This window comes from Diabrotica undecimpunctata, chromosome 4 (assembly GCF_040954645.1).
Source record: "Diabrotica undecimpunctata isolate CICGRU chromosome 4, icDiaUnde3, whole genome shotgun sequence".
Taxonomy (NCBI): Eukaryota; Metazoa; Arthropoda; class Insecta; order Coleoptera; family Chrysomelidae; genus Diabrotica; species Diabrotica undecimpunctata.
This window is the reverse complement of record NC_092806.1, coordinates 43723009-43737223: the sequence shown is the minus strand read 5'-3', so window position 1 is coordinate 43737223 and position 14215 is coordinate 43723009.

Here is a 14215-nt window from a genome sequence, read left to right as displayed (position 1 = left end):
GGTTTGTTGAAGATCCACATAATCTTCATGCAGAGCTGCACAAATATATGAGATAGGTCATTGTTCAGTCTTGAGGATATTACATAACAATTCATTTAAACCTTACAAAATGCTGTTGTTACAAGAATTAAATAAGGATAACTATGATCGTAGATTACAGTTTAGTGAGATATTGATGAATACAATTGTAACTGACGAAAACTTCGTTAACAAGATATGTTTTTATTGACAAAGCAATATTTACACTATGTTGGAATATAAATCATCAAAATTTAAGGTACTGGAAGAAGGTAAATTTACACTGGATACGTGAAAACCATACTCATAGACCAGAAGAACTAAATAGTATAGTGGGTACTCAGTTATTTGGGCCGTTTTTATAAAAAAAAGTTAACAAGCGATGTAAAAAATGAAATTGTACCTACCCTGTAATTTATAAAATTATTTATATAAAATATTAATATATTTATATATATTAAACACACTTTAACTTGTATAAAAATTATTTTTATTGTATAATAAATACCTACCACAGTGCTAGAAAATGCTTTCACTAAAATATAACTCAATTACACCTGCTAAAGACATATTTTTAACCAAACTCATATATAACTCTTCAGTAAATTGGAAAATTTTCAACTTGTTAAGAAGTCAACATTTATAATACCAGATTAACTTATTGTTGGACACGTTTCCGTACAAAGGAATGGCCGATTTCTATATATTCTCTGCTTCCAAAAATATGACTTCTTACAATTTGAAAGTAAGAATGCGTATGAAAATGAAGGCAGGTTATAAAGATCAAATTTATCATGATATTAGCTATTGTTGAATTGTATTCTCAAAAGGCTTATTCTTGTCACAACATTTTGACTCATACATCAGACTTAAAAAAGTTACGGTGCTGTTTTCACACGTTGGACGTCTCAATTTGGTCTTGATGGCATTACTGGCTTCTCCGAGCTTGCGGCTTCTTTAAAGGACTGTGGAGCGTATCATTTGGGAAATTAGAAGGCAATATTACTTTTTTACATAGACACTCACTTTTATTTAGTTTTAAATACTTTGAAGTCCTGAAGAAACTTTTATTTAGATGCGTAAATCTATTATAACATTGAAAGATGTGATTAGTTGATAACATCTAAATTAAATATAACATGAAAAATTATAAGAGTAGACGATTCATGAATTCCGCAAAAATAAATTACAAATCTCTGATTAGAGCCACAACAGAACATTTTTGCCATCTATACATAGCGAAATAGTAATAGCAACTACTTCTTGAAAACAGTACCAAAAGACTACAGTGCGCAAACCAACAAAAAGTAAAATAAAAGAAGCTATAAATACAATCTCAAAAAATTAAGCCACAACAGTAGGTATGAAATTGGCAGAACAATAACGACCAGTATGAAGGCTTAATGTCATTAACATAAAATTACGGATACAACAAATGATGCACACCAAGTCAGAGGCCTGACATGGACAGCATTTGGCAAATTAAGCCATATTCTAAAAAGTTCAATTCCCATGTGTCTCAAGCGAAAGGTTTATAACCAATGAATAAACTAGCAGAGTTACACAACGAGCCATGGAACGTGCAATGCTGAACGTGAGCCTTCAAGACCACATAACAAACCAACGAATCAGACAAAGATCAAGAGTTGAAGACGTCATCGAAAGAACCACGACGCTTAAGTGGAACTGGGCAGGGCACTTAGTCAGAACACAAGATGGACGATGGACAAGACGTATTATGGAATGGAGGCCCTGAAACTATAAAACAGTCGAAAGAACTAAGGGAGGTCTATGTCCAGCGGTGGACGCGATTGGCTGATTGATGATGAAGACAGAATACTGAACTTAAAAAAGATTTAACCCCCTAGTACATTCGCGGACTACATACGTAATCCAATGAATTTTATAATATTGCTATTCGGACTATACTGTATATAAAGTTGCCTATCTCCTTATATCTTCAGGGAATAGTATCAGGAACTGTTTTAGTATGCGACTGTCACTTGATATGTTTAGGTGTAAGAAATAGATTGTGTTCTGTTACCATTGTAATCCACATTTTGTATTTGGCGGTTAAGGTAAGTTTTCTGCGTGAAAAAGAGTAACAAATAATCATTTTTTATTTTTTTTTAGTTATCAGCAATGTCCCGACCAAAAAAAGTAAGATTCGACGACTCTTATTTTGAAAAAATTCTGATGGAATGGAATAATGAAATAGAGGACGAACAGGAACCGAATATAGATGGTAGTGACGACGACAGCTGCTCAGATGACTATAATGTTGAGCAATATATATCTGATAATGTTCTAGAACAAGAATGTACCATGTCTGATCAAGAATCGGAACAAGACTGTGATGAAGAGGTTCAAGGGGAAGAAGATGAAGCAAAAATAATTTCAAAATACAAACTATCGTGTCAAAGACAAAAAAACAAAGTGGAGTGGAGTAGAGTAGAGTATTTATTTAACTACATAACATATACAAATATTGTTTGTAGCAAGTAAAAAAAAAACATACATAATATAAAAAAAAGGAATATAAAACGTAATTTAAATAATACAAACAAGAACACATATTAAACAGAAAAATAGTTTCTATAATTGACGAGGACATCGACGTTAATAGTGGGAAGAGATGTAATTATATTCTCTGCAATTGTAGTAAAAAATTGATTAATTTCGTTTGGAGGTAGATCAGGTTGTACCGAACTGGATATTGTGTAGTTTCTTTCGAAATTTACTATTTTCCAGCAGTCTCTAGGTTTATTATTGGAATTAGTAATAAAATTGGAAAGGAAGCTGACTTTTTAGCAATTTTTAATTGCCGATTATATTCACCTTTTTGTTGTTTATATACTTTGAACAAATCGTGATACTTTGTGGCATCTGCAATGTGTTTAATAAGAGAATTATTAGATCTGTAAGAGCTTAATTCATTATTAAACCATTGCACAGGTGTTTTTTCAGCCATTTGTCGTACTTTTTTAAGTGGAAAATACTGTAATATTAAATTTTTATAAGATTCGGTAAGAAAGACTGTCAAAAAATCAGGATCATTATTAGTATCGTAGAAAAAGTCCATGTTTGTACTAGCTAGCGCACGTTTAAACTTCTGTAAACCAGAAGAAGTAATAAACCGTTGAAATGTTTGATTTGTGTCAACAACTTTATGCTCGGAGTCAATAAATAAAAATTGAGCTCAATGGTTAGAAAAACAAGGTTCAAATACGCCCACTCTGTAGATATTTTCAGAAAAATTTGTCATAATATTGTCAATGTAACTACTGGACTGGGATGTGATTCTAGTATAATCGTTTATAGTTATTTTTAAACCAAAAGATGTTAATAGATTTTGAATATCAAAAAAATCGTCAGTTTCAATTTTAAAATTAATATTAAAATCTCCAAGTATGATTAGTTTGTCTGCTTTACTAAGCAAGGATGTTATGACATTTTCAAAATTCACCAAAAATAAGTCAAAGTCACCCTTACCCGATTTGTATACAGTTAAAATATTGATTTTTATTGAATGTACATAAATTGCACAAAACACAGAACTTTGCTCTACATTATGTTCATTTAAATTAAGAGAAGAAAACATAAGATTTTCTTTTACATAAATTGTGACTCCGCCTTGTTTTTTTACCCTACAAAAGAAATTAGCTAATGAAAAGCCGGAAATGTTAATTAGTTTTAAATTTTCTTCACTTAGCCAGTGCTCCGAAAAACATATGACGTCATATAATTTTTGATCCGCAAGAAAAGCATTGATCATATCGGCTTTATTTGAAATACACTGCAAATTAACATAAAACATGCTTACCGTACCTTTTCGAATTAGTTTATTTTGATAAAAGTTTGTAAAAGCTTCTAGCTTTCTTCCTCCGTCTTCTTTTTGTGCTGAAAATTTCTGTTGAAGTTAAATCTCCTAACGGCAGCTCCTTTGGGCCAAATATTAGGACTGTAGACTTCGTCAATTTGTTGATTCGTTGCTTCCAATTATCGGTTTGTATTTGTTTTCTTTTTTCGGTTGGGTATTCCAAGATGAGTGTCCTGTTTTTAGATTGTTTTTATTTTCTTTTTGTTTATCACTCATGTATGAATGAGGTAGATTTGTGTTTTTGTTTAATGACATTTTAATGGGTTCTTGACTGGTAGAACCTGAGTTGGTCGGGCGTGCTATATTTACAGTTTTTTCGCTAGATGACGTAGGAATGGACATGGTTGGATTTTTATTTTATTTATTTTTTAATAAAGAAATTAAATCTTGTTGCTCTTTCGTACGTTTTTCTAGATGGAATGATAGTTTACTTACTGCTGCGAGTTCACATTTTATTGTAGTAAGTTCCTTGTTGGTCTTTATACACTGTTCACACACAATAACGTCTAGGTTATGTTCGACATTGAATGCCTTAATACCTTTTTGCACTGTTTGTGTTAATTTATTAACGTAATCTGATCACTGAGGATTAGAACCGGACAGTGGTAACTTTAAATTCACTAGTAAGATGTGTTCTGCGCCTACTTCAAAAACTCGTGCAACAAATTTTTGACGTTTTGAAGTTACCAGGACCAATAAGAGATGCTAGAAATGCAAAAACACAGTTTGAATGCTTCAAATGTATACTATATGATAATATCGTCAAAGAAATTACGCGTTATACCAACATCTATATTAGAAGGTAAGAGCAAATTTCCAACGCTACAGAGATGCTAAAATAATCGACGTCGAAGAGATTTGGGGACTTATTGGCATGCTCTTTTCAGCAAGTGTTCTAAAATCTGGAAGACTAAATGTTTTGCAAATGTGGGATAATGGTGTTGAAGCTATTTATACTTGACAATGTCGTTAAACCGTTTCCGATTTCTATTGAGATGTTTGAGGTTTGACGACTTTTTGGACTTTTATTGAAAATTTTCTATGAGACAGTTTTGGACTTTTATTGAAAATTTTCAAAAAAATTTTACATCTTCAGATTATTTAACAGTTGACGAACAATTACTTACTTTTTGGGAAAAATGTTAATTTCGTCAATACATCCCCAGTAAACCATCCAAATATGGTATAAAAATGTTTGCGTTAGTAGTTAGCAAATATGCATATATCTATAATAGGGAGATTTACTGTGGAACACAACCAACTGGTCCTTTTGAAACTGATTGGAGTAGCGCAGAGGTTGTTAAAAGAATAGTTAAACCAATTATAAGGAACGGGCAGAAATGTAACCATGGATAACTGGTTTACCAGTATATCTCTGCCCATGGACTTGCTTCAAAAGCGATGAACTATTATTGGTACAATTCGTAAAAATAAAAACAGAGACATAAATTCTTCACTATTCGGATTCCTCAAAGAAAAATGTACTTTGGTAACGTACGTTTAAAAAAAAATAAGGTCGTATTAGCTGTTTTAAACATGCACCATGATGACAGTATTAATCCTAAAATAGAAAATAAGAACAAATCCGAAATAATAACGGATTACAACAAAACAAAATTGGGTGTGGATCTGGTTGACCAGTTGTGTGCACAATATGATGTTTCCCTAAGCTCTCGGCGTTGCCCACTCACCGTGTTCTTTGATTTTTTAAATATATCAGCAATTAACGCATTTTCTCTGTATGAGGCTAATAATGTCACTGCATCACTCTGATGTCAGGACGACTAGACAACACTCACACATCAACAGAAATACAAGAAAACATTCAATTTCTTTAAAAAACAAATAACGAAACTCCTAAAGAAGTTCCGACTCGATCTTCGGTCCTTGGGCGTTCTCATATTTGTGGACGAGCAAGGAATAAGAGCACAAGAAAATGGTGCAGCAGTTATGATTAGTGAACATGCCCATGATATTTAACGCAAATATGTGTACATTGTGCTGAGTTAAAACAAAACATGCAGTCTGAATCAGATTAAGATGTTATATTTAGAATATTATAGAACCTAGTTTGGTTTGTAACGTTTGGTTACAGGTAACTTTGATTTATAGTATTTGCTTTTTAATTTTCATTGTTTTTTTTTATTTTTTTTAAAGATTGTACATTTTACTTATAAAATAAAGCCAATTATAGATTGCAGTGGTATTATTAAAACCTCATTAAAACAATAACACTATTTTCAAACAGTATTGCTATTCCAGAGTTCTAGTACGTATGGATTACTAACGTAATCCACGCGTGTAGTCACATAAGAAAATAGAGCGCTTGTATGGAGGGTTTATCCACTAAAAGAGTTGCACTGCCAAAACTGCAATTATATCTCCTTACGTAATGTATTTAATTATTTATTTAGCATATTGTATACAATCAGAACAAATAACAAAACAATAAAAATGAGAATATACGCTTTAAGTCATTTAGATGTAGAAAACGTTAAATAGATTATTACAAACAAACATCTAATGTATCAATGTAATGTAGAACATTTTCGGTCGCATTTACGAACTTATCAAAAACTCCACGGTATCGCCTTCGGCGAAATTTTATATATATATTTATTTAGTTATATTATCGGCGATATATTTGTTTAGTTATTTATTTAATGTTTTTTAAATTACAAACATAAAATCAGAATTTGGTGTTTATTGAAAGTAAACTAAATGCACGACCAAATACTTACCATGTCGGGATAGTATTACGTGGTTTTTTTCCTGTTTTTTCCCTCATAATTTACTATGGAATCACAAACAGGAGATTATTACTGTCATTATGGTATGTGTTTGTCTTTTTAAAGACGAATTACATGCTATGATTTTTTTTATGGATATTCTCAAGTTAAAGTTGATTTCATGTAATAGAGTGAACTATCTTACCAGTAAAGTCGTCATAGGAACGAAACTCAACAATATTGGCAATATCATTTTAAAGTCGTCTACTTTAAAATGTATAATGTATGTCTGAATAATTGTCAATATAAATGAGTCATATTAAATTAAATTATTAGAAGAATTTTTCACCAAGTAACAAAAAAACAAAATTTGTTTAATTTACTAATGTTTGTATTTTGAGAACGATTTCCGAAGTAGAAATTGATACGTTAATAAACGTACTTTAACTTTTAATTGTGACTTATTTTCATTTAAATAGTAACTACTTTAACATGCCACAAGAAAACAGCTTCAGAAAAATATTAAGAATCTGGTTAAATTTTTAATTTAACCTAATATTTTAGGTTAGGCTTAGATTTGCAGATTAGCTGTAACTTAAGCCAACTAAATACGGGTTGTCGTCCAGAAGAGTGAAACTGCTCTCAAATCCTGAAAAATGAAACTATTACTACGCCGTTGGACGCAAGAGAAATATAGACATATTTAGATACATATTACAAACATTTTATCGTTATCAATTAACTATTGTACTGTATATGTAGTAAAATTCTATTAGGAAGAACACTACTGCAAAAGAAGCATTACAAACGAAGAACGAAGACCGTGTAAAGGCCTCTGCGCAAATACTTTCTAGATGTAGAGCCAGATTTTATCCAGCTGATATCTATAACTAGATCAGACGTTCAATCATAATATAAATTATTTCTCGTTCGCACACACTATGAAAATCATGTTTAAACCGAATATTTCCTAGGAGTACAAAATCCATACAAAATATAGAAATAAGAATATAGGGAAAATTAACAGAAGAGAAAAATTACCATACATAGACTTGGAGAACTAGGTATGCCAAACCAAGTTGTAAACTAGAAATAAATATGTACAACAGACCAAACTACTAATTACTCTTATCGATGATCTTCTTCTTCTTTTTTCTTCCCTAGCTTTTCTCCTTCCTGGCATAAACCCAAACTGTTCTATCGATGTCTCTCTCCTTAACCTTCGCTTTACAGTTTTCTCCTACATTTTCATTGTGTGCAATCCTAACTTTATCCCTCTATAGTTCTTTTAGTCCTGAATGTCCCCTTTGTCTTTATACAATGATACTATCTAACTCTCTCTCTTTCTATGCATTGGGCATCCTTTCTTCCCCGTATAGCCTACACATCATTTGCTCAAAAACATCAACCCCTTCTCCTCATAGAGCCTTCCAAACCTGAACAGATATTTCATCATATCCTAATACCACTCTTAATCTAATTTAAAACCTCGACAACCTCATCTCTCGGTATCCCCGGTATTCTTATTTCCTCTACCTCTCCTCTAGCAATGTTCTAAAGCACTCATATCATCTTTGCCTTAATTTAACATCTTATCGATGTAATAAGTAGCTAATTCCCAAACTATACATACATGTTATAGTTTTTTAGTTGCTTTTCCATAATACTTTTTTATTTACTTTTTTTTATAATTATCACCTTATATACATTTTTCTTATTCTATTAATTTTATATAAATACTTTCAATTAATTTTCATACGCTCATCATTCTCTTGATTTGGAATAAATATTTTATAAAATATTTTAAACAAATAAATATTGGAAAATAGAGAAATAGAGGAAAATTTTCAAGTTTAATTATACTTATATCTTTTTTATATTCTACGTCTATGGAACGTAGTGAATTATACACATATAAAAAGTTAAATTCGATTCTTTAATTCTTTTTGAAAAGGGCCAACCGGGGCTATCATTACCATTAAAATTCGTGGGTATGCCTTTATTTGAGGAGATTATTAACGCGTTTCTGAATCTATTCATTTTTTTGAATTTATGAGAGAAATTTATTCTGGACTGAATGCGTTATTAGAAATAATCATTTGTGCTTATTAATAGAGTTCTTTTGAAATGCTTTTAAATATTTCTGTTAATTTCGAAAAATGTAGCTATTTAAGTCAGAAGTATTATTTATTTTTCAATATTTACACCTTTTAGATGTTAATTTATTTAAATATCTAGCATAATATTCATAAAATTATTTTGAAACAAATATCTTATCAAACTTCTCTTATAAATAGGTTTTGTTTTTTTTTTAATAGTAAGTATGGTACGACAAAATTTTGACAATAAAATAACGTCGGGTGATATTTGTATATATACGCTATTAAGAATTATTTTATTGATATGCCCAACAGGCCGTTAAGACCTAGGGCATTTATATAAAACAAAATCATAAAATTGACTAATTACAGTTATTGTTATGCTATGTAAAATTAAAAATAATATTGGTTTGCTCTTAATATATTTCAAATTATAAAACATAATAATTCAAAATATTTCAACTGATAAACTATGAAAGATATTTCAAAGAAATGAAAGTCTATTATATTTAGATTACCTGTAGTAAACAAAATTTAAGATATGCATAAATTATTTTCTTTGTAAAATATATTTAAGTGAACGTAGTGAATTAAACAATACGACCGGGTTTTCCAAATGTACAAATGTTCCACTTGTACAGTGAATAAAGACAATAGGGTAGAATTTAGAAATTATATTTCTCCGTTAGTTTTTAAGAATTTGTAGAAACGAAGAACATGTTAATAGTTTTTAGGAAAGTTATAATTGTAGTTAAGGTTGTTGTTTGTTATCTAAATGGGGATAAATATGACGAACTTTGATTGGCAAAAAGTTGAAAAAAGTGGGAGAGATAGATGAATGAGAGTTTAGCTAGATTTTAGAGGAAAAAAAGATCATCAGTTGTTTTCCAAGGGTGCAAGGCGAACAGTCGTAGTTCTTTGGCGGTTCCCAAATGATAGTAAGCATTAGAAGTGAATGTTTGTGAGTTTTCGTGGACTAAGTGTATCCTGACGGAAGCTGATCCAGTAAAATACTGTAAGTCATACTTTTCTACTTATATATTCCAAGAGTCACTGTTCAGGCCGGAACGAGAGATTCAGTTTATCGAGAGGAGAAGAAGTTTATCTTTTGAACGATACGTGCATCTGAAGGAGATCATTGAAGACGAGAGACCCGCAATAATTTGTTGTAAGATTGCTGATCACCTAGGGAACTGCTAAGAATAGATAGTGTAGGCTACAAGGAACAAGGATTTGGACAACTCATCATCAGAGAGATAGTTTTTTTTATTCGTCAGTTTTTCCTTTATCAACAAAGTTTTTTTTTATTGCTTCAGAAAAGATAGAAATATTTATCAGGAGATATAGAACAACAATTTTGATTTGAAATTTTAATTTATGTAGTATATAACATTAATTTTTGAAGGTTCACGTACGTAGAACAAAATTTTGATAATCATTGTATGAGATATTTTTTGTTTAAGATATTTGAGTGTGAATTTTATTTCAATATATAATTTTGTATCATATATGTTTATTATTCCGGTATTCCTCAGACCTTACCTATCATATGTAAAGCATAGATATTGAAGCACGAATATAACCCTGAGATAAGAGAATTAAATAGTGTGATAAAATCATAATTGCATCATTTAAATAAGTTTAATTAATTAATTAATTAGCTAATTAATTGCTTGGCGCATCTCTGACTTTTAATATCACATTAGTATATACAAAGTTCTTAAATACTCTGAAGGATCCGATGAACAATATTTCTCCATTCATTGTGCTTTTCTGTTCCAATCCCTCACCTTCACATGCTTGATTGTGAATTTTGTCATTCTTTCTATGCATTCCTTCTACATGTACCAACTATCTGATCCTTTGTTACTTGACGAAACTGAAAATGGTAGGTTCTTTGTACAAAGCAACTAATTCGTTGTTGGTTCTTTTCTCCCATCCATCTTCTGTCTTACTTCCTCCGAATACGCGTCTCAATATTTTTCTTTCCCATCTTTCCAGACTATCCTCTTTCTTTCTATTTAATGTTCATGCCTCGTAGACATACGCTACTGTCAGTCTAATTACTGTTTTACCTATACATTCGGAGTTTACCTTGTATAAAAATATTTTGAATTAATTTGGATTTTTAAACTGCCTAATTTTTTATTCCCTTTCGCTGTTCTGGCATCAAGCTCACATTTCTCTTTTCCATTTTCATCAAATACTATACCAATTTATTAAAAAGTGCCCTCTCTTTTGAAACTATACCTATTACCACTTACAGACCTCACCTTCTTCTCTCTTTTTACTTACGTCCCTGCCATGATCATATATTTGGTTATGTCTTCATTTAGCCCAAGTTCGTACTTCTCTGCTTCTTCAACTATTTTCTTCACCACTCTTCTTAATTCTTTAGTAGTTTTTGTTAAGATCGTTAGATCATCAGTAAATGCCATGCACTGTCATTTTTACTAGTCTGATCAATTTTTTTTGTATACCCAAAAGTTTAATTGCTCGTTACACTCTTGTCAATATTTTGTATAAAGTATTTAATAAGGCTCTACCTCTATAGTTTTTATACTTTAGTTTATTTCTTTTATGTAGCGGGTATATTCGGGCCTTATATGTCAATCAGTTGGTATTATTTCATGTTTCCGTATTTGCACTATTAGTTGATATAAAAGTTATTTTTCCCACGACTTTTGTTATTTTATATTTATTGTATTGCTGTCGTCACCTCCTACTCTGTAGACTGTCTCCCAACTATGTTATCTTCTCCAATTACCCAGTTGACTAAAAGACATCCTCAGATTTGACCGAACCATGGGTGATACAAAATATGACACTTTGGTGTTCAATCCAATTCGGTTACGGTTAGCAGCATCTATATCTCGGTGGACCGGTAGATTACAGTTGTTAATGATCTTTTTGTATTTATTTGAATGTATATTCATAATGTCAACCAATAGTTTGACAATGTATTATCCACATACTTGCTTCATTATCATACGGGCGGTCATCCACGGAGAGACTTCTCTATCTGGATGCGCATACATATAGTAAATACGAAGCTTTAAATATTTTCTTTTCGATTATTTTTATATATTGTCTGTATGGTATTTACTTTAAAAACCAAATCTACCTTTTTGTTTTACATAGTGACTTCGATGAAGCGTAGATTACGGTAATAGACCAATTTTCCAGCAAGGTATATTTACGCACGGGGTCACTTAAACTGTATTTCCTCCACAACCTTAAACGTTTAATTACTTAATATTCCGTCATCAAGCATATAGCCAATTAATAAAACTAAACCCTCCAGTAGTCCATTTAATTTATGGAAAACCAATTTAAGTACACGTGTTCTCTGAGGGTTGTTCCACCACCAAGCAGAGCGATTTATTTAAAAGAACGGAAGTAGCACAACTCCGCCCTAGGCACACTTTTTGCTTAACCTATTTAATGAATTTAGTATTCAGACACACTTCTAATTTACTAACGCTGAAATAGAAAGGATATGACGTCATTTCTTGTTTTGTACAAAAAGTTAAAATGTTAGGGGTGAATATCAAGTAATATAAATCGAAATTTGTTGATGAAATCAAAACTGTATCTACTTAAAAATTACAGGGTGTCACAAAATGATTGGTCATAAATTATTATACCACGATTTTTAGAGATGAAAATAAGTCGATTTGACCTAACTTACCTATAATAAAAGGTGCACCCAGAAATTACACCAAAACGGTTTAAATTTTTACATTTTGAAAATTAGTATTATGTGTAAGCATACCATGGCCAATGAAGCATAAGCATACATATTTTATAAGTTTTTTGTCTTTCAGTATTTGTTTGTAAATTAATTCATTAATTTAAAAGATACAGCTACTTAATTAAATGTCAAGCTAAAATAATAAAAGTATACTGATATCAAGTTCATTATTCGAGTAGGCAAATTATGGCTGTGTTTTCTATCTTGATAGTGATTTGACAGTTATTGTGAACGAAAGTTTTGTTTAAATTGATTAAATTGAAAACGAACAATTACACTTTTACTGAAAGGGCAGATATGCATTTAGTGTTAAGTTACAATAACAACTACGGAAATATCGATGGTGGCTACCTTTTTCTTTATTTTTTAATTAGGTAAATGTCAAGGAAATGGTGCGGTGGCAGCAAATAAGTACCCTACTTTACAAAAACAAAAGCGTTGTAATAGTGATAGCGCAAATAACCGTACAAATGATAATGCTTTTCTAGACCGTATTGATGAGCACTCAAAAATAAGCATGAGGGTGATTTTCGAATTAGGGATATGTCGTATAAAAGTGTGACACAAGACCATTCCAAAGGTGTACGATTTTGTGACTGGCTTTTAAAAGATAACAGCCGAGACGTACACTTTATAACAATTATATATATATATATATATATATATATATATATATATATATATATATATATAGATATTTTATTGACCGACGAAGAAACATTTACTTGAAATATAGTCACTAATAATGACAACACTAATACCCGGGCCGTAAAGTAAATCCTAACGGTAAAACATGCACCACAATTAGAGTAATTTTAAATTAAATTTTTGTGCTAGAATTGTCAGTATTTGTAACGGAAAAAAAAAATAAAATTTCATTTTTTTAAAACGATCTGTTCTTCTAATTGGACAAAGACTAAAATGTAGTTTTTTGCAGGATTGTGCTCCATCCCATTACAGCGACAAGGTTAGGACTATTTCAACGATATCCAGCACATAGGATAAGAGGGGGCCGATGCAGCACTTGAATGGACACCTCGCGGTCCAGATTTTAAACCGATGAATTTTTGTTTTGGGGTTTTTAAAAGATTATGTTTATTCCGTGGGAATATCTGGGGCAAAACAATTTGCACTTGTCACCATAGAATAGAATATAAAAATATATGCTTTATTGTCACTGAAAATTGTCCAATTTTATGGACAAAGCTTACAGAAAGTCAGAAGATAATAATAACAATAACAACAGTAACAACTATAATTTACTGAAATTACATAAATCGTCAAAATCACAAATTTGTTGTATTTTATGTTATTATATGTTTGTGTTTTATATATTTTTTTTAAATAAATGTTGTTAATTGTTCTGTCATTGCTGCTCCACAATATTTTACTGTCTTTACCTGCAGCTTTTCTGTTCTTCAGCTTTTCAAGTGTTTTTCGAACTTCTTTGTATTTATATCAACTTCTTCAATTGTGGTAATTTTGCACATAGATTTGTCACAGACCTACAGATCTTAATACATTCTATTAAGAAGTCAATAACATATCGAGGATATATCGTGTATGTTTTGAAATCACATAAATACAAACGTTTTGATTGCACAGTATCAGGTACGGCAACGTATTCCTTTTCCTTTCCTTGACGCCATACTATATATTGGCATGGTAAAGTATATAATTATAACAATTAGACCTTAAACAATATTCCTGAAATATCATTGCTGTGATAATGGAC